This window comes from Amblyomma maculatum, chromosome 2, assembly GCF_055883805.1.
Source record: "Amblyomma maculatum isolate TAMU_Amacu chromosome 2, ASM5588380v1, whole genome shotgun sequence".
In the NCBI taxonomy this organism is placed as follows: Eukaryota; Metazoa; Arthropoda; class Arachnida; order Ixodida; family Ixodidae; genus Amblyomma; species Amblyomma maculatum.
In genome coordinates, this window is record NC_139345.1 from 153,630,843 (window position 1) to 153,654,011 (window position 23,169).

At 43.9% G+C, this 23,169-nt stretch overlaps 1 long non-coding RNA gene across 6 annotated transcripts; it reads left to right on the forward strand.

Annotated features, from left to right (window-relative positions):
• The first annotated feature begins 1,013 nt into the window (after nt 1–1,013).
• LOC146200203 (uncharacterized) lies at nt 1,014–16,791 on the forward strand. 6 transcript variants are annotated; one of them, XR_014705208.1, is made up of 6 exons: nt 1,014–1,417; nt 2,562–2,650; nt 3,360–3,414; nt 7,219–7,310; nt 14,133–14,318; nt 16,735–16,780. It is a non-coding gene; the product is annotated as an uncharacterized LOC146200203 (long non-coding RNA). The 6 variants fall into 6 exon arrangements; XR_014705207.1 differs by lacking the exon at nt 16,735–16,780 and having other exon boundaries at nt 1,039–1,417; nt 14,133–16,101; XR_014705206.1 differs by lacking the exon at nt 14,133–14,318 and having other exon boundaries at nt 1,040–1,417; nt 16,735–16,783.
• The last annotated feature ends 6,378 nt before the right edge of the window (nt 16,792–23,169 follow it).

Genomic DNA, 23,169 nt, shown 5'->3' on the forward strand with positions numbered 1-23,169 from the left:
ATTTTACTCCTTTGTCTACAATACGCTTTCTTTTATTCGGCGTCAAATAAATCACTGGACCAAATTCAGCGGCAGGTTTCCTTCATTTCCGAAAGAAGCTGTATACACAGAAAGCCCCGGCCCGCGGTCCGTTCCCATGCAGTGTTCTACCGACCCCCTGCCCCAATCCCGATCACGTATATAACACAAGCAAATATACGGGACGTCGTGTCAGACACGTATGGCGAGCTTAGTACGGATCACACATATGCTCTTTCACATATGTACTACAATCAGCTGAATACGGCAGCGACGATGTCTTGCGATGTGTTTGCTAACACGTTGAAATGGCCACAGAGCGTAGCGTGGCGGAACGTCCGTGGCCACGATGGCCACGATGCCGATCTTCTCTGTCTCTTACTCAAGTGATTAAGAGGGACTCACGTATACCACTTTCAGGACTAGATCATACCTCCTAAACCTCCTGCGTCCCTTTTGTTTTCCTGAATACATTCGAGGGGTGCACATACATCATGACTGATGTTTTGTGGTCGTGTGCGCCTCTCAGCTAGCAGTTTAGTGAAATGATGCCGAGACAGCGAGAAAGCCGAATTGTTATCCTCTCGAACAATCGTCCTCCTAACGCTGCGGGCGAGTTCTTCGTTAACTTCCGGGCAAAAGGAGCAACATGCAGTACGACTTGTCTGACGACGGCGACCGCTAATTGACAAAAAAATAAAAATAAAATAAGAATGGAGTTGATAATGAAATTGCTACGCCTTTGTATATGAAGCTGTACACATTATGGTGCGTTACAAAACCTAAGCAGACACAAAAGCAGATGCAGAAGGAGCTGTGTAAGAACATTGTGTGTGTCAATGTCAAGCGAGACAAAAATGTGTCGTGTAGGCCTATAAAATTTGAAAAATAAATATATAAAAAGGTTGCTTGTATTACGGCCTCCGAGATCACCATTTGGTGATCTCGGAGGCCATGCTTGTATACATGGTAAAAAGATGTCATAAGTGAAAAAAAAATAAATGAGGAAAAAGATCGTTAAAATAGAATAACAAGGGCTATATTTGGGCTAAATGGTGTGAGTTACTACTAAAAGAAGAGACAGAAACATTATTTACTCCTTATAGGTGGCGGGTGCGACACACGTGCGATTAGGCCATTTTGGGATCCATTGGTGACATGTGATACCTTGTTCAAGTTCGCGCTGTTCCAATTTCCCGATGAGTCTTTTGCTGTAGAGTATGTTAATGTAATTCAGGGGCACGACGCAGTCGTCAAACGTAACTCAAAAACCTTGCCGACGTTCAGCGGCCCTTCACAGAAGGTCAATCGGATAAACGTTGCCTGGCTCGAGAGGATAAAAAACGGCGGGCAACTGGCTCATCAAAGCTGTTCGTCGCGCAAGCTGTCAAGTTCAACCGTAAGTATACAGACTGTTATTGTATTTTTTGCAGATGTAGAACTGGCGCCCTTGCATTGAGCCAGATAGCGTTGCTATTTCGCTGTGGCGGTATGCATGCATGTTTATCAAGAAGGAGGAATAGACTTCGCGTATCTCCTCCACCCGCGTCTGGCGCTTCGCCTCGGATGCTGGCTGGTGCGCGTTGTTCTTCGGTCAGGTTGATCGCGCCCAGCTGGGTCTCAGGGTCAGAGCTGTGCAGGGTCTCCCAGGTTCTTTGGTTATTTATATTTACGGCCCTCCTTGGGGAGAAGGGGCATGCACGTAGTACTCAACATGTCGACAGTGCAGTAATTTTTTTTTTCCCCAACGTTGGTATTAAGGGAGAAAAAAATACGATGTCACGCCACAGAAAGACTTTTGGCACATATCGCAGTGTCCGGATTTTGCAGTGACGTAAACAAGTGGAGCCATGGTTAAAATACTTTATGCTTGTTTCTGTACTCTGAAGGGACGGAAGAGGAAAGTTTTTCGTCAAGAACTGGTCCTAGATACCAAAAACCGGCGTTATTGGGTTTTTCAGATGCCGTAATTTTTTTACCGGCGAATGTTTATCAATGTTTTTTGGTTAGAACCGGAAAGTACATTGCCTGCTTGTGCCGTCTGTTTTTTTTTTTTTTTTTTTTTTTTTTTAACGATATTTACTGCCTAAGGGCATCAGTAGGGTATGAGGTGAAGAATGAAGAAATGATTAAATTAATGGAAAAAGGTTGGGTGATTTTATGAAGTGAAGGAGTGAGCATGATGTCCCTCCGTCCAAGTGATATACGAGGCAGGATTGTTTGCTGGTAGGCTAGCTATCGCCAAGTGCCGGATTCGTGTCAATTTCAGTGCTGGGCAGTCCCACAGCAAGTGGTGAATGTCGGCTTCAACATTTTTGTTCTTGCATATCGGACACCGTGGGTGGGGACATAAGTGTCCCCGCCCAGGGTGTTCGATATGTAAAAACAAATATGAACGTAGTCATTGCTTTTTCAGAGCAAGAGCTCAATTTTGAACTGTGCCATTTGTATGTTAAGGCAAGTGATGTCATTCACAAGCCATAATATAGAGTGAAGCAAAGACGGGTATGAGAATGTCTGCTAATAGGTTTTCTTCTTCCTAGCTGTGCGCAGCAATCTGGAAATATTACTGAATGCAATGCTTGAGGAAGAGGAGGGATATGGTGATGCCCATCGACTGAAGACCAGCAAGGTTTCTGTCTTCTGTACCTTCCATTCGTGTGTTATAGGCCATAATGAGAAAATGTTTTGTATTGCTTTTTAGATTTCTGTAAAAATGTATTGTTTTCCTTCTTTGACAACAGCATAAAATGCTTACGTTTGCAATCTAATCCCTGAGACAGAGTCAGAAATTAAATAGATCTGCGGGCCATTAAGATATGTTTTAAGATCATCATGTAGCAACTTCCTTATTCGAGTTAGCAGTGTGCTGCAGAAGCCTGTTTGAGCCAGAAATCCTGTACAGGGTGGTCGTGAACCCCATGTGTATCGGCCAGCTCCACAGCATCTTGGAGCTGGTAGATTGTCAAATTATTCAGCAGAAAGCTTTTTATGTTATTCAGTAAGTCTGGCACACCAATTTCAGCGAGTTTAACATGCAGTACATTGGCAAAATAAATTATTTTTCTGAGCTTTAATGGGCAGCTTGGTGGCATCACCTGTTGCCTTAGTGTTGATGCTAAGCTTTCACTATTCTCTTAAGTACCACAGCTTGCTATTGAAAATAATGTTCAAATTGCATTCTTCATTATACCATTAGTCTCTTTCATTCCTCCAGGCCTCTTATTGATGAATGACTGCTGCTTGTTAAAAGCTAGGAATCAGTTCTAAATTGTTTGTGTTTAAGCAGTTAAACCTCATTTTTGAAAAAAAAGTTATGGTGTTTCTTTTTTGTATAACAGAAGCCAGGAAAAGGAAAGGGGGAGACAGCATCTTAGGCTGGAATTAGATCAAAAGGTAAGCAACTACATGTTTTTGGCTATGTTGAAGTAGTTAGAAGGCTTATCTATGCATAACTCATATTGAATAAAAAATTGTCATTGGCAATTTAAATACACTTTTGCAATATTATGATCCTCCACATAAATAAGTTAAAATCAGTCAAAAATTTTTCATATTGTGTCTACTGGAGAAATGAATGGCTTGTTTGCAATTTTAATGGCCTGGGAATGCATCATCATATTATGCATGTAGTGATCACACAGCCTCAGCTCTCTGTGTCAATTTCTACAGGTCATGTTACAGCTAATGATTACTTTTGTAAATGGGGAAGGATTTTCATGGTACAATTGAGTGTCACAATTAAAGGCCTGTGATCAATCATTACATGGCACTCTCTGGCACATTAAATGATTGGCATGGTGCATGTGCAGAATTAGACATATGATGAGGAATGTTTTTCAATGCCTGTCCCAGTCCTATCTGCCATCACTGCAAATTTGTGACTGCCTGCAACCCAGTATTGATTTCAAAGCTCTGGCTTGACTTAGAAAGGGGTCCATTCACAGCTGGTTCATTTATTGTTATGTCTTGAAGCCGGTTAACCATTGGAGGGCCTGTCTAAGAGTGCACTGTCTTAGCTCAGCGAAACTAACAATAAACGAACACGCAGCGCAGTGCTAATACAGTGGAACCCCAGTATAGTAAACTCGGATATAGTAAAATGAAACTGAAGTCCCAGTTCCTCTTCCATAAGTGACATCTTTTGCCTAAATGGTAAAAACATTTTTGGTAACAATCAGTTGTCGTAAAGTGCACCTGGCCACGGGGATGTACTTCCCTTGAAATTACATCACTGCACACGCACTACTTAGAATCGAAGGGCAGATAAAAAAAAAAAAAAAACTGCTTTTTTAATGGCTTTATCATCAGGCTCACCAACACTAAGGAGCCAACTTTACATAAGCCTTAGAACCGTGAAGGAAAGAATGCAGTGCATAGGATAAAAAAAGTAAAGGTGGCTATGAATATGGAAGGAAGGTGGTGCAGTTCACTCAGAAGTAAAAGAGCGGAAAAGCGTAGCAAGAAGTAGGGAAAGAAAGAAATTTCCGAGCTGCAGGGCGAAACACAAGGAAGTGATGGCAAGAAATGTAGGCGCGGCATGTTCAGTTTTGCTGTGCTTGACTGTCACATACATTTCTCATCTATTGCCTTTTAAATGCCCTAAACAGTGGAGCGCAATGCCGTGTACATTCAAGGCTTTGGTTTTCACATGAAATCACTCAGTTGAACAATAATAGAGTAGAATGTTGAGCTAATTGGTGTAACATCTTGGAAGGAGGCAGCAGAGCAGGGGAACAAAACCGAAGAAGCGCACACAGACACAAGGACAACGCTGCACTGACAACTATATTGATCTGAACCCGCGCATCTTTTCTCCCTTCACTTTACCTCTGCAGCTAACTTATTCCTTATCTTTAACATCCTGCCAACAAGCGTAATCTGATTCCTTTTTCAACCGTACCACTGAAGGCGTGGTAACACACTGGTCTTCCGAGCTCCTGATTGCACGTGCTTCGAAAATTTTCCTTGTTAACCTGTCCTTATTCCTTCTCAAAACCTTCACATTGTGAAGGTCAGCTGGACATTTTTGGTCTTTGCAAATACAAATAAAGCAGCCTCTGCAGTGCACTGCGAGGTTGGTGTCTGACTTCTCCGATATTGCTGCAGCGTGCTCTCTAATTTTGTCATTAATGAATCTTCCTGTTTGTGCAATGTACTGCTTGATGTAGGTTTTTTTTTTTTTTTAGCGCAAATAAAGACAAGAAAGGCGAGACGTTTGCGCTAAAAAAAAAACAACCCTACATCAAGATGAACTACCAACTCGCCCAGCAGGAATTTTTAATCAATGTATTGCTTCCCACAATGTAAGGGAATCTGGTAGACAATCCCCTGGATACAATCGGAGTACCTTGTCTGGTGCGCAGTTTGGCATCTAGACTTAAACTCCTGGTTATTCACTCGAGCAAACTTGCCTTTGGCTCTGTTTTATGTCGCAGGACACAATCCGGATGCCATGTCTGTGTCCAATCTTCATCAAATTATGGGTCAATCCATGAGTATATGGTACCACTGACCACTTATTTCTTTGTTTAAAGAAATAATGTAAAGGGCATCCTCGGAAAAAGGAGCCGTCCAAGCTTACTTTGCGTGCGCCTTTACTGCTGATTCTGATCACATGTCGGTGGCAGCACTTTGCAAAGTGTGGAGGCCACGTGCTCCTGTGTTCTCTCTTATATTGCTTCTAGCTGTACTATGTTGCATAATTACATGCCAAAGTTATTGGCACGAGCACAAGACTGCCTGTCTTGTTTGCGTGATAGAAAAAGTTATGCGTTCATATAACCTTTACTGTGTTGAAGAGCTGGAAAGGAGCAGACATTTTCTGCCAGCCAAATAGTCTGTCTCATCATCATTATCATCATCCTTTTCTATCCCTTAAAGGCCCCAAGTGGGGTATTACACTGGGGGGGGGGGGGATCGATAACATATGTATCAGCGGTCAGGAAATGAAAAACGAGAACAGGCACTACAATGCAGTAATACAACAGCAATACAAGAATACCATAAATTGTACCTGAGCACAATTCAAAAACTCCTAAAACAGACTATGGCAGTATAAGAGCAAAAACAAATGCAACATAGACCACAATCGCATAAACTCGAAAGAATAAAAATTGCACAGAAAGGAAACTATTGTAGTTGTTCGTTTAGATCGGCAGCAAGTATAGCCGTAAATTTAAATGTCATGCTTGGAGGCTATTGATTCGGATAATTTATTCCATGCTGCAATTGGTCTAGGAAAAAAGGACCTGTTGAAAGCATCAGTGTGACCATGAAGACTCTGAACGCTCATTGAATTATAATGGCAACAAGAAGTGCCTAGTGGCAACTCTAAGAGCAAGTTTGGTCAATGAGGACAAAGTTGTGCAATTTTCCGTCAGAATTTCCAGTGGGTGAAGGTCAAGGGAGGCTTTGATACCAGTTATGTAATCCAAATAATGTGCGCTAAAATGTTGTTATCTGAGCACTGTTGCGATACAGTGCTTGTCGTTCAGACTTAGCACTGTATGCGACTACTTTTTTAGAGTACAAACATTTTCGTTGAATTGGGAACCAGAAATCTTGCATCTAGAAAGAAAAGTGCAAATTTTCTTGGGCTCACTCATTCAGAATGCACCTTGAATATTTTAATCTGAGTGCTCGCTTTGTCTGTTTCATCTGAGGCAGTTGAGACCATTGCGCATTATTTTGAGCAAGTGAGTCCATTTAACCGAGCAGCTGGCGGGTGCGTATGTAGGCACACCTTCTTCCTGTAGGTATTGCTTTATGTGCACTGGAATATGGACACTGCCTCCTTGCATTCCAATCTTATAGTTGGTGCTGTGCAGTGGTAGCTCATTCGGCGTTGGTTGTACAATACATAGCTGCCTTTTGTGGTGCCACCTCAAGGACGATTTCTAAACTCTGCAAGTGATACCTTTCTGATTATGTCTGCAGACCTTGTGCAGGAGCAAATGAAAAAAAAAAAAAAAGAAGGTTATTTTCTAAGGCCCAGACAAAGGCAAATAAGTTTTACTCAGTAGCATTGTTGGTTGCTGCACGACGTAGTGCAAATGATTTCTAGCTGAGTAGCATCTTTGTGTTGCTCTGTGCTGTCGGTAGCTAAATAAGTTTGCGAAATTTAAACTTCACCCATCTGAAGCTCCAATGTGCAGTGTTGCTCATGTTTTCTTTCTGTAATGTTCTGTTGTTTTATAGAGTTGCCAGAACTTGTTGACGTCTTCAATACTTCTGGGATGGCTGGTGCAGCAGCAGGAAATACTGGAGGTACTGAGTGTTTTGGCTGTCCTGTAAGTGTTGATCAACTGATGCAATGAAAATTAAGTTAACCTGTAGCCCTTTATAAGAGGCACCTATTCTGCATTATTTTTTTATACCCGTTGCTAAGCATTATTCTCTCAGAAAGTACTGTGTGTCAAGTTGGGTAGTGTAAATGCCTCATTGGGGCACTGAAAATTGACCTGACAGAGCTGCACAGTCTAAGCAGTAAGAAATCTAATCGGCCCAGATACACCTTCAGTTTTACTATGAACAGAAGAGTTTAACATCAAGTCTAAACAATGTTTGTTGCGCTGTTGGGACCATGAAGGTGGCACATCTATTAGATCAAAGTAGGGAATTCGCTTGTAGGATGAAAGAGCACTGAACAAGTGTAGAGGGGGAGCCTCAGTTAGCAAGCCGAGCCAACATTTCGACAAGGGGACTTGTCTTCGTCTGGGCAGCACAATTACTAGTGGAGGTTTTAAATACGGTTTTGCTTCCGAAGAAGACAATCTAGGGAGGGGGGGGGGGGGGGGAGAAAGAAGCAGGGCGAGAAGTGAAAGAATGTTTCCTTGGGTATGAATTTCTATGAGCATGGAACCAGTGCTTTCATCATCGCATGAAAAAAAAAAAAAAAAAAGAAAAGCAGCAGCAGCAAGAAAATTTAATATGCAAAGTAAACGATTGTCAGCACCTAAAGCAGGTTCGATGCTGACACGTGTTTCTTGAAAGGGGACAGGTAGAACGAAAGGAAGATGGTTTACCCGGTATGAAGAAGTACTGAACAAGGGTAAAAGGGGTGCGCCTCAGATCACAGGTCGAGCCAACTTTTCGACAAGTGGACTTGTTTTCGTCTGGGCAAAGTGATTATCACTGGCAAGGGTTTAAATATTCTTTTGCTTTCGAAGAAGAAAAGATTAGGAGGGGAAAGTGGGTAAGAAGAAAGTAGGTGAAGGAGTGTGGAGGGGAGGATGGGTGAGAAGGAAGTAGGTCATGCAGTGAAAAAATAAATAAATCTTCAGTATGTATTTCTCAGCCTGGAACCAGGGATCTTGGGGTGGCCTGCAAAAGAAGTAAAAGCAGCATACCAGGAAAAACTAAAATACCGGTTAGATGATTTGTCACCACTTAAGAGGGTTTGGTGCAGATACACCTGACAAAGGGACAGGCTTTGCAAAGGGCCCTGATAAGGAATATATCTAAGGGGGCCAATTCTTAAAACTTTCTGCAAAGCTGGTGGTGGTGGTGGGGGGGGGGGGGGTGGGGGGGAGGTTAGTACAAAGTCACAGGATAATAACTGCACAGTGAACCACAAATGACATGCAAAAGAAAAAGTTTGAGGACAAACTCAAGCAACAAGTGATAAGGGGGAAATGTGTTTGGAGAAGCATGTACAGCTTATGCTATTGCAGAAGGGAATAGATTGTACATGCGTTGTGAATAAACTGTACAATTAACGCTATGTGGGATTGTTTCCACGAATAGTTATATTGCATAGGGAATATACTTAAGGGATTCTCTTAAGTGGTGACTAATCATCTACCCGGTATTGTAGTTTTTCCTGGTATGCTGTTTTACTTCTTTTGCTGGCCACAGGATCCCTGGTTCCAGGCTGAGAAATACATACTGAAGATGTTTTTTTTTGTTCACTCCATGACCTACTTTCTTCTCATCTTCTCACTCATCCTCCCCTCCCCACTCCTTCACCTGCTTTATTCTCACCCACTTTCACCTCCACAGCTTTTCTTCTTTGGAAGCAACAGCGTATTTAAACCCCTGCCACTGATGATCGCTTTGCCCAGACGAAGACAAGTCCACTTGTCGAAACGTTGGCTCGACCTGCAAACTGAGATGTACCCCTTTTACATTTTAGGAAACGTAGCGCAAAGAAGACAAGGACAAATGCAAACGCACCAACTCACCCAATTCAGCATTCTTGTACCCCTTTTACCCTTGTTCAGTGCTCCTTCATACATTGAAAGGGACAAGCATTCCAAAGGGACCTGATGAGCAATACAGCTAGCTGCATGGGAACAGCTATCAAGAGGTTTTGGAAAGGGGAGAGAAGGACAAAAAAAATTAAAATAACAACAAATCAGAGTATACTATACCTGCCAAGCATGGCATTATCTGAAACGATTCAAGGGGGAACCAAAGTAAGAAGTAATGAGAAACTAACATGTTTGAAAAAACACTTGGAGCTTTTGCTATTACAGGAGGGGGGCGGGGATACAGAGTATGTACAGGCTGTTTCACACTTAGGGGAAAACTCGGAGCGAGTGGCATCGCGATGCGGCGAGCGCTGCAATCGGGAGCCGCCAGCAGCTCGAGCATGCGCAGATGCTCGAGGGGCGGAGTCTAAGCCGCGTCGTCTGCTACGACTCTCGGCGCTCGCCGGGAAGGGCACCACTCTGGGCAGTGCGCGGTTTTCGTTGTTTTGCGGCAACTAAGCCGATATGCTGCACTAAAATTTTGCGACGCCAGCCTCTTGGCTTTCATTTGCGAAACTGAGGTTGTGCACACTTCCCCTGACAGCATGCTTCTTTTTTTTCATCATCGGGATACTGACCGCGAGCAGGTGTGTTTGTCCACTGTGTCTGCTGCAGTAATACGCCGCGACTAGAAAGAGACACAGAAACGTGTGCGCAGTGTGCTCAGTCTTTATTTAATCACGAGAGAAAAATTTAATAAATGAAAAACAGTTCCCAAACGGCTGTAGGAGTAAGACACAATGAAACAAACCGATACGAATGAAGGAAACATATGCTGACGGTGCTGCGTCTCGGCAATACTGTCTTACCCTCACACACCGGTGCCCGCCGGCGGGAAAAGGCGCACGTCAAGCTCCGAACTTAACTTAGTATCTCGTCATGTCTCCACCAGCAGCAATGACAGCGCTCATTCTGGATGGCAGTGAGGCGTAAAGTGACTCGGTAAGGGACTGGTTCATGCGCAACGCTTCCCATTCGGCGATAATTGTGGACCAGAGCCTATCCTCGGACAGCCCATGCAGAGCGTGGCGCGCCAAAGATGCTTTTAACGATCCCCAAACATTTTCTATAATGTTGAGGTCCGGTGACTGGGGCGGCCACTCGAGCACAGTAACACCGCGCTCTTCGAGCAGCTCGTTCACAACGCGAGCGGTGTGGATGGGCGACCTGTCTTGCTGAAATATGTAGTCGCCTTCTGGGAATGGGCCGTCAAGAATGTAAGGAATCAAAACGTCGCCTATAATTCCCGCGTACTTTTCGGCGGTGAACTTTCCTTCGAGACGTATTAGCGGTCCAAGTCCATCTTTACTGATGCATGCCCAAACGCTGACACTTGTACGCCCGCTCGCCGCGACCCGTTGCAGATACTGAGACATGTAGCTGAAAAAAAAAAAGCGAAAAAGCGTCCATTGAGTTCCGATATTTTAAACCACATGCCTCAACCCTTCTTCGAATCTGGGCTAGCTTCACTTTACTGGTTCATGTTCACAGAACCGTTGCGAGTGCTGGTTCAAATCACAAGCTCATGCACCCTCCGTAGACTCGGTGATTAAATTGCAATACAGACTGAAATAAGTGATGCATTGCGGCGCTTTAGGTCAATTTAATAAGCAGTTCCAGTAACCAAATATATTTAAATATTTGTTAGACCAAGGACTATTTTCTGACGTTTTATGATTCATCTGCCGGATGCTGAAAAAATAAGGCTAGAGCCGTACCTCTTTAGAAAAACGTAAATATTATATGTTAATCTTAAGATTTAGCAAATGAATAATTAGTGGGTATACAGTAAAGACTATACTGTGTCTTGACAGGGCGCCACACTCGTGCTCTTTCGTCACCAGTGGTCGTAAAAGTGGATTCGTCACTGAAGACAACATTTTTCCACTCTTCAATGGACCACCTCTCATGTTCTCTTGCAAAACCTAGCCGCTTTGCCTTATTCTCATTCCGAAGCAGAGGTTTTTGAGCTGCCGCTCTACTCTTCAGGCCTGCTTCATTCAGTCTCCGCCTGACGGTAGCCTTCGATGCCTTCAGCTTCAAGCTTTGCTTTATTTCTTGAAGTGATGCGCGGGGGGCGTATGCAGCAGCCGCAACTATCCACAAATCCTCATCTTCTGTTGTGGCCCTTGGCGGACGTCCACGGGGAGCATCCTTGATGCGTCCTTCTTTCTTGTATGCTTGTAAAATCCTGTTCACAGCTTTTAGAGATCTTCCCATAATATCAGCTATCTTTTTTTGAGTATAGTCCCTGCAATATAGTTCTACAATTTTGAATCGCTCTTTCTCCGGAATACGGGCCATGTGCACAAGACAAAATCTGATCGCCGACGGTATAGTACCGCTCTTGTCAAATAAAAAAGCTGGAATGAGGCAGGGAAGATGAGCGCCGAGAGCAGTCTTCAATCTTTTAAAGCTACCGGTATCTTTATCGAGTCACGCCAGTATTTTCGCAGCAGTGACTGAAGGAAGATGACGAGGCTTGTTGGCTTTTCAGCACTATTTCTTTTGACCTTAAGCAGTTTAAAAAACGAAAATCACCAGTAGGTCCACCACTAATACCTCATGGCGCGTACTTTGATTTGAGGTCCCTGACGGAGACAATTTACACACTGCTGCCTTCTAGAATGAGCACTGTTATCGCTGTGGCTGGGGACATGAAGATATACTAAGTGAAGTTCCAAGCGTGACGTGTGCGTTTTCCGGCCGGCGGGCACGGCTGTCTGGGGGTAATAAAGTGTTGTCGAGATGCAGCACCGTCAGCATCCATATCTTCCTCTAGACATTTCTTTCAATCGTATCAGATCGTTTCATTGTATTAGACTCGTACAGCCGCATGGGCTATTTTGCGTTTAGTAATTTTTCATTTCGTGGTCCAATAAAGGCTGAACGCACTGCGCGCAGTTTAGTGTCAGTTCTTGGATTATTACGGGAACGCACACTGGGGATAGGGCTGCTCGCATTTAGTACCCTTGCCCTCCTAATAAAGAGAAAGTGACACATGCTCTGAAGGGAAGTCTTTACAGGCCCATTATTGGCAATGAAGGCCTACATGCTGGCGTCGCAAAATTTTAGTGCAGCATATCGGCTTAGTTGCCGCAAAACAACGAAAACCGCGCACTGCCCAGAGTGGTGCCCTTCCCGGCGAGCGCCGAGCGTCGTAGCAGACGACGCGGCTTAGACTCCGCCCCTCGAGCGTCTGCGCATGCTCGAGCTGCTGGCGGCTCCCGATTGCAGCGCTCGCCGTTTCGCGATGCCACTCGCTCCGAGTTTTCCCCTAAGTGTGAAACAGCCTGTACATATGCTATGAACAAAGTGTACTATTTACACTTTATGGAATTGTTGTCATGACTAGTTGTGGCAGAGAGGAAATATATTTAAGGAATACTAATGCTTCTTTCAAGATATTGTTGCAAGATAACGACAACGAAGTGTTTCCTTCACTTGCCTTTTGGAAGGGACAAGGAGATGACAACAAAGTGGGCCTGGTTCCATGTTGCTGCTCGCGGCTATGCTTGTTGAGGCTGTTGTAAATATACTGTAAATACATAGTTTCCACGTAACAATATTTGCTCCTGTTGGTTCCAATCTTCTAAATTTATGGATTAGATATGCCACCCTATATTTTGTGTCCCTTGAAGATTTAAAGCCCAACATGGAGAATAAATAAATAAATTTCAATAACCTTACGGCCCATCTGATTGAAATGCTGGGAAGCTGCTTTTGGGAGGTTTTTGCCTGTGTCTGCCCGATGTTCATTTACCCTTCTGTTCATTGATTGCCCAGTCTCTTTCGGACAAGTTCGGAGCCATAATTGAAAACCTGCTTGAAAAGCCATGCCCTTTGCTGACTGCAAATATCGCTCTGTAGGATGAGTAAATGAATGCGCTTCTTCGACTGCGATGGGCAAGGCACTGATGCGTGGGGTGCAGCACAGATGTCCGCACAGCTTCTCCGCACCTCCAGTTCCCCCAATTTACTGCATGTAACACACTGCTTCCCTGCAAGTCCACCGTCGTCTGGGGAAGCCATCGCGCAGGGCAAGCCACGAAACTTTCGCTTACCAGTGACGACTTGAAATGTGCCCATGCCACAAAAGTGTAATGCGATGATTAATTACAGTACTGGTACCGGCAGCTGATCAGAGTTATCAAAGCTTATGCTACGCCGCACGTTCAGACTATAAGGATGGTCGACTCTGGCAAAAAAAAAAAAGAAAAAAAAAACAGATCTCCCGCTCCAAGCGGCCTGGAGTAGAAGTTGCAGTGAAGGCATGTCGTGAATGTGGCAGTTAGTCTTACCGCCATATTCACGACTGCGCCTTCACTCTAACTTCTACTCCAAGCGGCCCCCGAGGCCCGTTTTTCGTTTCAGAAAACAACCTCCACTCGAATAACTCCCAACAGTGGCAGAGAGAACTCGAGTTTTCTCAAGAATCTCTAGTCCGCAGCGCCGCTGCCTTGGCGCCGCTCCTCGACCACTCCACTTGTAAACACTGAGGACATCACATCGTTTGCTCGCTGTGTGGACTTTGTTCTACCGGTATACCAAACTTCACGAAAGTGGATATGACGAGGATGCACCAAACCTTTCTCTAAAGCATTGGCTGAAAGTGACAGCGACCCAGGACATCTGGCACGTTATAGTTTTACAGGTGTGGCCGTAGCCTCTTGCTGCCCGTGCCGAGCTTTTATAACTGTGATCAGCCGCCGGTACCAGTACTGTAATTGATTATCGCATTATGCGTCTGTGGTGTGGGTACATTTCAAGTCGTTGCCGATGAAGTGAACAACTTTTCGGAGCCTACTGAGTGCAGAGTTGAGGCGCGCATTTCACGGTTAATGGTGAGCTTGCTTGCAGGTGGACTCGAGCTGTGGGGGAGGCGCACTCCTTCCATAGCTCGCCTTGTCTGATGAGCGGCGGCAAACTTGTCGTGGGGGAACAGCATGTCGCATGCAGTAAGCTGGGGTGCACCGAAGGCGCGGTGGGGCTGTGCGGACATCTGTGCTGCACCCCACGCATCAATGGCTTGCCTGTCACCTGAGGGTACGTAGTGCGTCTTCGGACGCGCGGCACTGTCGAGGGAGTGCATTGGTGTGCTTGTCCTACGGAAGGATATTCGCTGCCAGCAAAGGCATTCTCTTCAAGCACATTTTCAGTTAGGGCTCCGAATTCAGTGTGTATGCGCTGAAACGCACTGTGAAGCAGCATGAAGGTTTTCACCGTTTGCCCCCGAGCCCTCTGAAGGCCAAAGCCATGTTCATAGAAAGTGCCGGCTTTTACTTTTTTTTTTTTTTTTTCAAATGTATTTTGATGTCTGTCAAAGCATGGCAATAAAAAAAAAAAGGCAAAGCAGCAAAGGGCGAGAACATCTCACACCAAACAAATAAAACTCTGTCACCAGCAGCGACTGTTGCCAGGCGCAAAAGCATTTTTGGTAGTTTTTCACAGCCACCCTTTTCATCTAGCCCACAAAACAAGTTCCACTATGCTCTTAACATCGAACTTGCTTGCGAAGGTTGTTGAAGACTCAACATGAAAAACTAAGCGTGCTACTTTAGCACACAGTTTTCGGGCCAAAAGTACGCCTTAATTTCATCCCCATACGCCATTTGCGCTGCTTCGAGTAGAGAGAGAACTTGTCAGAGGAAATGCCGAGTTGGATTCATGAATCCTAATTGGCCCTGAAGTGGAGGAGTGGCTGTTTTCTCCACTCCAAGCACTGGTGGTAGAGCGTCGAGTCGAGGCACGTTTACAATATGGGCGCTAGTTTGCATTCATGTGAGAAAACCATTGAGAACTTATAATACAAGAATCAAACTGAACTTGGTGGTCTGTATTGCAGAGACTTTCAGTTTGCACATCCCATTCCTATTATACCTGCAATGCAGTTGCAGGCTTTCAGGCACCGTTAAAACATTCACAGCGCCAATTGGTTTCGTATTGAGTGGGAGCACCCATTTCATGGCAGTTGTATCAACACATGAAGCTCATGATAATTTTTGATGGCAATGTTTGTACCTCCAGCCGTCAGTCAGGATTTTAATTGAGATGTCCCAAGTTTGGTCAAAAGGTTTTCTGTGGGCAAAATTAATGGTAGAGCACCTGTTTGGAGCAGCTTGGCTCCACAGAAAATTTCAACTGTACTGATATTTTGAGGTATGCAATTGTATGTTACCAAAGCTTTACTTGTTTCGTTTGCTGTTTCTTCCAAATTCGCTTGTATTATAGTCGCAAATGCATGCATTCAAGATTAAGCGGAAAGGGAAGGGTTTGAAAACTTGGGTTTTGTATTTTCTACACCGCTAAAAGACAAACTGTTCATGCAGTGAAGTTCGTAATATAACAGTGTTTTTTTTTTATATAAATGCTGCTGTGTAAAAACAAAATTTCGTTGTAAATTAGGATGGATTAGGGCGGACGTTAAGAAGCGGAGATTTTTTTTTTTTTCTAGTTTTTTTGCCAGAGTCGACCGTCCTTGTCGTCTGAACGTGCGGAGTAGCATAAGCTATGGTGGATGCGAATGTTAAGAAGCGGCACATTTATCTTTTTTTTTTTTTTTTTTTTTGCGAGAGTTGTCCATTCTTGCATTTATAAATCAACGAAAGCATGCGGTCAGCTGTGATCATGACACCGGCTTTTAGAAGGGCGGTACTGGTATATCTAACCTGGCCAGATTTGGGCTGCATTTGAGAATTTTATTCACTTATTTTGCGTAAATAGGGGCTGCCATATTTGTTACAGCTTACAGTATTTATTATTTTGTTACAGTATTTGATTGTTTTAAATGTTAAAAAAGAGGGCTTTAATTTGTGTCTTGTTTCCTTCCTCTTCAGTTCATGCGATGTCAAAATTTCCCCACCTACCTTACTCTATGGTCCAGAGTTTTTTGCGTCACAAATTCAACAATGCAGCGAGTGCATTGAAGAAAGCAAGTAAAGAATCATAAACAGGAAGGGTCAGGGTTCGGGCTAGTGGGTAATCTACATGAGGTTCCATAGTGCACATTAAAGAAGGGACAGAACACGAGCGCTCGTGTTCGGTCCTTTCTTTGATGCACGCTATGGAACCTCATGCATAAACGGGAAGTATGTTTCATTTCTCATTCTCTGATAAAAAAAAAAAAATATGCTTCCAAGATTCTAACCCGCACTCCTTTATTCTGAAAAATGGAACTATTATATTCATGTCAGGATCAGATAAAAAAACAGAATGCCCTATTGTGGTTTCCATTACAGGTTGGTGGCTTTGCCATAGTCTACATTTCAAATACGGCGTTTCAGACATTGCGGTTTCCAACTCCAGCTCAGCTTTTTTACTTTTGTTTTGTCATCATTCATAACCATGTTAAGAAGGAACGAACCATCTGGTTTCTAAAGCTTGTTCTTGTAGCAGTATATGATTGTTAATTGGAATGTTAAAAAGCCTACTTTAATTTGTGTCTTGTTTTCTTCCTTTTCAGTCCACGTTGCGTCCAAAGTCTGGAACCTATCCAGATCTGCGGTCCGGACTTTCTACTCGCTTTCGTTTAGCACGAGATCAATGTTTTGTTACTCTATATATTGGTGTATTGTAGCACTGTTTCTTGAAAATTAAACTCTGTAAATAGATATTGAGTGGCATAGGCGTATTTCTTTTCCATGGACTGTATTGTGATTTAATGTGTGATATGATATGGCCGAAATTGGTTGCTGCGAGTACTATGAAAGACCCCATAGTGGAGGGCTTTGGAAATTTCGACCACCTGGGGTTCTTTAATGTGCACTGACATTGCACAGCACTCAGGCGCCTTGCTTTCCACCTCCATCGAAAAGTTGCTGCTGCGGCCAGGATTCGATCCCACATCCTCGGGCACAGAAGTCTTGCACCCTAACCACAGCACCACCACGGTGGGTCATTGTACTCAAATGCTTCAAATAAAGATATAAAGGAAGTTGTGTCACATATATTCAGACTGGGTGGGTAAAATACGGACGGAAATAACGGTAAGTTAGCTTAAGTAACATTGACTTTTGAAAACTGTCAACCAAGGAGCATGAAAAAGGGTCATGACAATGGACACAAATGTCGCATTGAGGTGTTTGTCGGTATTGCCCTTCATTTATGTTTCTCGGTAGCTAGTTTTCAAAATGTCGGACGTATTTTCAGCATTTGGCAGCTATATTTTTGGTGCATTTTTGCAACATTTTTGTAATGCATCAAAAATATGAGCGCATCACATTTTTCATGTATTTTTAGTGCATTCCGAGAATGGTATAAATTTATGCTTTTAGTATATTATTAGTATATTTTTCTTGGTTTGGAAAATATAACTGCAACATATTTGTAATGCTCCAAAAAATATGAGCGCATTTTATTTTTCATATATTTTTAATCCATTCCAAGGGTACTTTCTCCCAGCATGAAAAATAGGTCAAGTACATTAGTAATACTTTCAAAGTACATTGTCAGTCTATCGGTGGAAGATTTTGTGAACCCTGCCAAGCTGAAGAAAGTACATTTTCAGTATGTTAGAAATATGCTCAATAGGCGAAAAGCATATTTTAAACATATTTATATTAAGATATGCAGTGTTGTACTCCTAGTATATTTATAACATATTTGTATGGCATTGGGACAAAAAAATGCGAAATTAATACGAAATAAATACAATGCGTTTGAAGTACATTTTTAGTGTGCCTGTTTTTTGCTAAGGGTAGCCTTTAAAGCTGACATATTGTCACTCGCGATAAGAATAGTTAATACGGCCTTCATAGGGCGGATCGGCGATAAAGAGAATGGAGAGGAAGATCGTGCGGAGTGCGTGTGAAATCGGCCTCCACTGATTTGCCTGCTTGCAGCTCCTGTTTCTGACTTTTGCACCCCAATGTCCCGGCCATATCCTTTTACCACGTTTATTTGGCCTGCCACCTCGGCAAGTTGAAAAAGCCCTTAATTATATGGTGGAGGTGCAGGCTAAACTAGCGCATCTCCTCAACGTCTGCTTTTGTCCGCTCCCAAGCTCAGCCGCCGCCCATACGACTAGGCGCCTGAGATACGTGCCAGCCGGCGGCTTCAAGGGCCTTTTGCAGTACTTAAGCAAGAGCGATTCGCTAAGATATATATACGCCTGGACTACCACGACCAGATGTCAGCAGACGGTCTGTTCTCTCGCACCATGGGTGGTCAATCGATTACTCCTCGTTCGGATGCTACGTTCCATGGTGATGCCTCCGAAGATGTGGAAGACTGGCTGGAGCAGTACGAACGTGTGTCCCGTCCCCGTGGTTAGACTGCCGAACTCTGTCCAATAAATTTGTATTTTTGCCTGCACAGTACTGCTCGTCTCTAGATTCAAAACCATGAGACCTCTCTCACAACCTGGGACGGTTTTAAGAACAAGCTACGGAAGCCTTTCGCCAAGCAATATCAGCGACAAGAAGCTGGGGACAACCTGCAAAATAGCGTCCAGCGATTTAATGAATCAGTGACAAGGTTTGTTCAATATGTCTTGCGAGTTAGTGCTCGGACCAACCACCGAACCATCGAGAAACAAGGGTGCGCACCCTAAAGCGGGTAGCCAAGAATAAACTTTTCGGTGGCCTTATTAGAGATGCACTGAACACAGCGGCAGATTTCGTAAAAGAGGCGAAGAACATTGACCGAGCCTTCGTTACGCGGACGAATCATTATCGTCGCCTTGCTGAAGTTCTGGAGTTACCAGTGTTTCGGACCTCTCCGCTGCCCGTTTTCCGACTGATTCTCTCGACACTGCACACCTGTGCGAAATCATCCGCGAATTGTTCCGAGGCAAGCCTTGGCAGCTGCTTCCGCCTGCTGCAGGCACTGCACCCTGCGCCCTCTTGGAGGCTGTCCGCGAAGACATACAACGTGTCCTTTATCCAAAGTTCTCCATTGTTTTTTCACATAGAGAGCCCACCGATACATACGCGTCCGTCGCTTGTCATTCTCCACCAGTAGCCACTGCCGCCGCCTGTTCTTTACCATTATCTACCTGCACATACCCGTGCACCTGGGTACTATCTTCATGACACAAGTTCGGAGTATGAAGGAATCATGAATACATTTTATGTAACAAGATGGAACCCCAAATATATGGTGGTGATCAATACGTGTCGATATGTAAGATGGTCTTGTTAGGAATCTGTCTTTCAGATAGCTGTTGGAATACATTTTATGAAAAAGGCATAATGATGCTACTTACCTTTGGTGAGATGGAAGGGATAAAGTTGATTTCATGGAAGTTACACTATTTTTTCTGTGATAGTTAGAAAGTATGTAACGACCGGCGCGGTTCTGCATAGCCTCCAAATCATAAACAATCGAATCAATGGCAACATAAATGCGATTTGCACCAACTCTGACTCTCCAGCAACTGTTTGAAAATTTTTTTTTAGTTAGATTTTTTCTTGTGCTGCTGTTCTTTCTTTCAGTGCCCTATGTAGTCTTTAAACTAGACAAGGACAATTGCTTAACCATGCTAACGAGCGCGGTGTAGCACCTACTGGTAATAGCAGTGGGGTGCCTTTCAGTGTTTTTTTTAAGGAAGATTCCGACACATTCCCCTCACTCTACAGTTCTCCTTAGAATACCTATACTATCCAGTAGAAAGATGACAAAATTTCTGACTGACTGAGACGTATCGACGTATTAGCAGGCTTACCTCTGATTTTTAGACAGCAGTGTAATAAATCTAGTGCAACCTTTATACACTCACGTGGCCGCAAATAAATTATTGTTTTAACAATACTACTCCAGGTTTCGCCTTGTCGCGTAGCACCGGCCGTAGCCGCGGTTTTTGCCGTTGCCTAGCAAGGTTTCAGAAGAAGAAGAAGATGAAAATGGAGAAGAAGAGGAACGCTTGGTCACCGGAAGCTAATGCTTTCGCTCCGCATTCCGTTCAGCAGCATTGTACCCTTTTCATGTATGTGCAGGCTGGTAGCTTATGCTTTCGAAATCATACTCTTAAAGGATCAGCTTAAGTGTCCCCAATAATGTAGGTAATAATATACATTGATGGGGCATGATATAAGTATTGTCAGCATCAAGAAATTATAGGTCACCACTTTATATATTGTCTTGAGGGGTGTTTTCTTGTTTTTGTTGTTGTTGTTTTTTTTTTTGGGGGGGGGGAGGGAAGGTAGGAAATTCTTAGCGGACTCGCAAAAAGGGCATTGATATTACCCCCTATAGTATAAGATATTGCCTAAAGTGAAAAGTTCTAAACTTCCTTGTGATCGCTTTATGCTTATCGGACCGTTTCGCCTCTGGAAGAGCCGCATGACATATCACCAGGCAAATGCACCACGTTCATCTACATCTCTGCTCAGAGAAAGGTGCGCGGTGATACGACGGCTATACGCCGCGCAGGATCGACGTTACTACCTGCAAGGCCGCGGTGGTACTTCTTTATCTCTTTAGGCACGGCCGCCGTAGAACTCGACGCACGTGGAACCATTTAGACGCACGGAAAAGAAAGTGCGTCCCATCGCGCAATCCCGACTGCCGTGCAGGCGAGAAGGAACGTTCGCAGACGCATACATCCCATCGCAGAGGCCCTATCCTTCACATCGTGACTTCGAGAAGACTGCGCTTGCAGAACATGGTATCCTGATATTTCCAAGTTTTCAAGCGGGCCGAAAAAGAGGAGCTTAGCCTCGGGAGAGCTGCAGTGTTCGTGATCTCCCTCAACACCCCTTCCCCTTTCTGGGATTTTCAGTGGCGGTAATTTCTGACGACGCCGCGTGGCGATAGCTCTTTCTGAACGACGCTCCGACAGCGGTAGCAGGCAGACCTTGCATAGCGAAGTTGTGAGTAGGAGAGGTATAAGCTCGAGTGTCATGCAGCATGCCAGCTCCCGGAATGTCTCTGTTTTCAGTCAGCCTCACTTGCAGAACAGTTGCGTCTTTGTCTTTTTTAAATGACTTCTACACTTCGTGTTGTTATTGTTCATAAGGGTATTCGTCTGTTGCCGCAAGTGCGTCGTCCTTCGTGTCTCTATGTGCGAACTACACGTCCCATGCTAAATGAAAGACCCCTTCTAAGAGGCGCTGAAGTAGTGAAGAAAGACGCAAACAAACTTGGTTTTACTCTGCCTTTACTCAATGCATGTGTATGTCTGTTAAATTTTTCATGTATGGGCAAAGTGAGAGCTGCATGCTAATGTGATTATGTACGATGGTTTGAGGGATTTTACCTGATTAAGTCGGGTTTGAAGCACTAAGTGTTGATTAGTTCATGCAGTACAGAAAACAAGCCTGCCGTATAGCGCTCGGTGTGACTCGGAGAGATCTTGGCTTGACTCTAGACGGTCAAGCAATTTTTTCTTTAAGATTCAATGCGAAGAACGTTTATGGACGCACTTTCCGGTCACACGAAGTGTGAGGAAATACGACGTCAGTGCCTGATGACATCACGAGGGGATCAACTTGTGGCGCGAGATTTTTGGACACTTCCGGCACCAACATAGGCTAGTAAGGCTGTTGCCTGAAAGCCCACGTGGGATGTTAAAAGAGGAGGGGTGAAAAAGCAAACAAGAACAAAACGGGCGAAAAAGAGCTACAAGCGCAATGCCAGAATCAGATACCTTACAGTTTCAAAATTAAGCAGCGTGACCAAATTTAACTGCGCCTTGGTCACACATATCACTCCCCGTTTTGTTAGATCAATCGAGGGTGCGCTCACGCAGTCTCCTAGCCTATGAATGTAGGCAACTTTTATGTTTTCATTTCGTTTCATGCGACTGCCCTTAGTATTCCTCGTATCATTTATTCGAAAGCGGCTTCATTTTTGGCGATAAGATCACGCATCAGGAAGTAAATTTCTTGTAAAAAGCTTAAGATGCATAACTACATTGAAACTCAATGAAAGAAATTTATTGATTTAAAATAGAGCACATCCTTTATAGGCGCGTCATGCCTTTCCCTTTACAAAGAACTCATTAACTGCCAGGGCCAACGGACTGGCTGCCCTGCACAGTTGGATCTTTTCTTTTTTTCGCACTACCTCCTTTGTCATTGCTCGCACTCAAAACTATAGCATTTTATCCTGTCCTCTGTTCATTCACATACCTCTCGTTCGCATGAAGATCGAAAAGGCAATCAAGTGCATGGTTCCGATTTGTAGAGGCGCGCAGTTTTATTTTTCTTTATTGTTCTTATCACTGTTGCTAATCTTTGTTCTTTCTCCTTTGGCAAATCACCACGCTCGGATGAATTCTGAACTCTCGCAACACACAAAGATCAGATTACTGAAACGACTTTTCTCAAGAGTTCATTAAACTCTCTGGGCTGCATGGCGCCGTTGATTTCATCCGTGTTTCTGTTCATATTCATTTCCCATACACTGCTCGAGCTCCAAGCGGGCCGTATATTTGCTTGGCTGAATAACAGAGGAGCGATGAACCACTTGCTTTGAAAGCATCTCTTGGAAAAAAAAAAGAATGTTTCGCTCAAATGGAAAACATTTGGGCGAGGAATCTCAAGCAGAATTCCAGAGCCTTGCTCTTTGCTTCGACAGTAGCCGGCTATAAATGCACTGAGCATTATTCGCATTTGAAGATTTTTGCACATCTGTGAATTATACTTCCTTGCACCTCATGCGGCACTTTGTAAATTTAAGAGATGGACAGAATAGTTCATCTCAAGGGAAAAGCAGGTTCTGGTTCTTTCCAGTATGTTTAAAATATCTTTTGCGATATTCATATATTATCCATAAATTCAACAAACAATGAGCCTTATTGACTCTAATTTCTGCCGCAGTAAGCTGCCGGGCAAGAATATTAAAAATATTGCCGCCCCTAAACCAGGAAGTAATGTGGGATGCTTAGTCAAGCACATGAATCGAAAAGCAAAATAACGTGGTAGCATCAGAAAAAGACACTCTCAATGCAACTGAC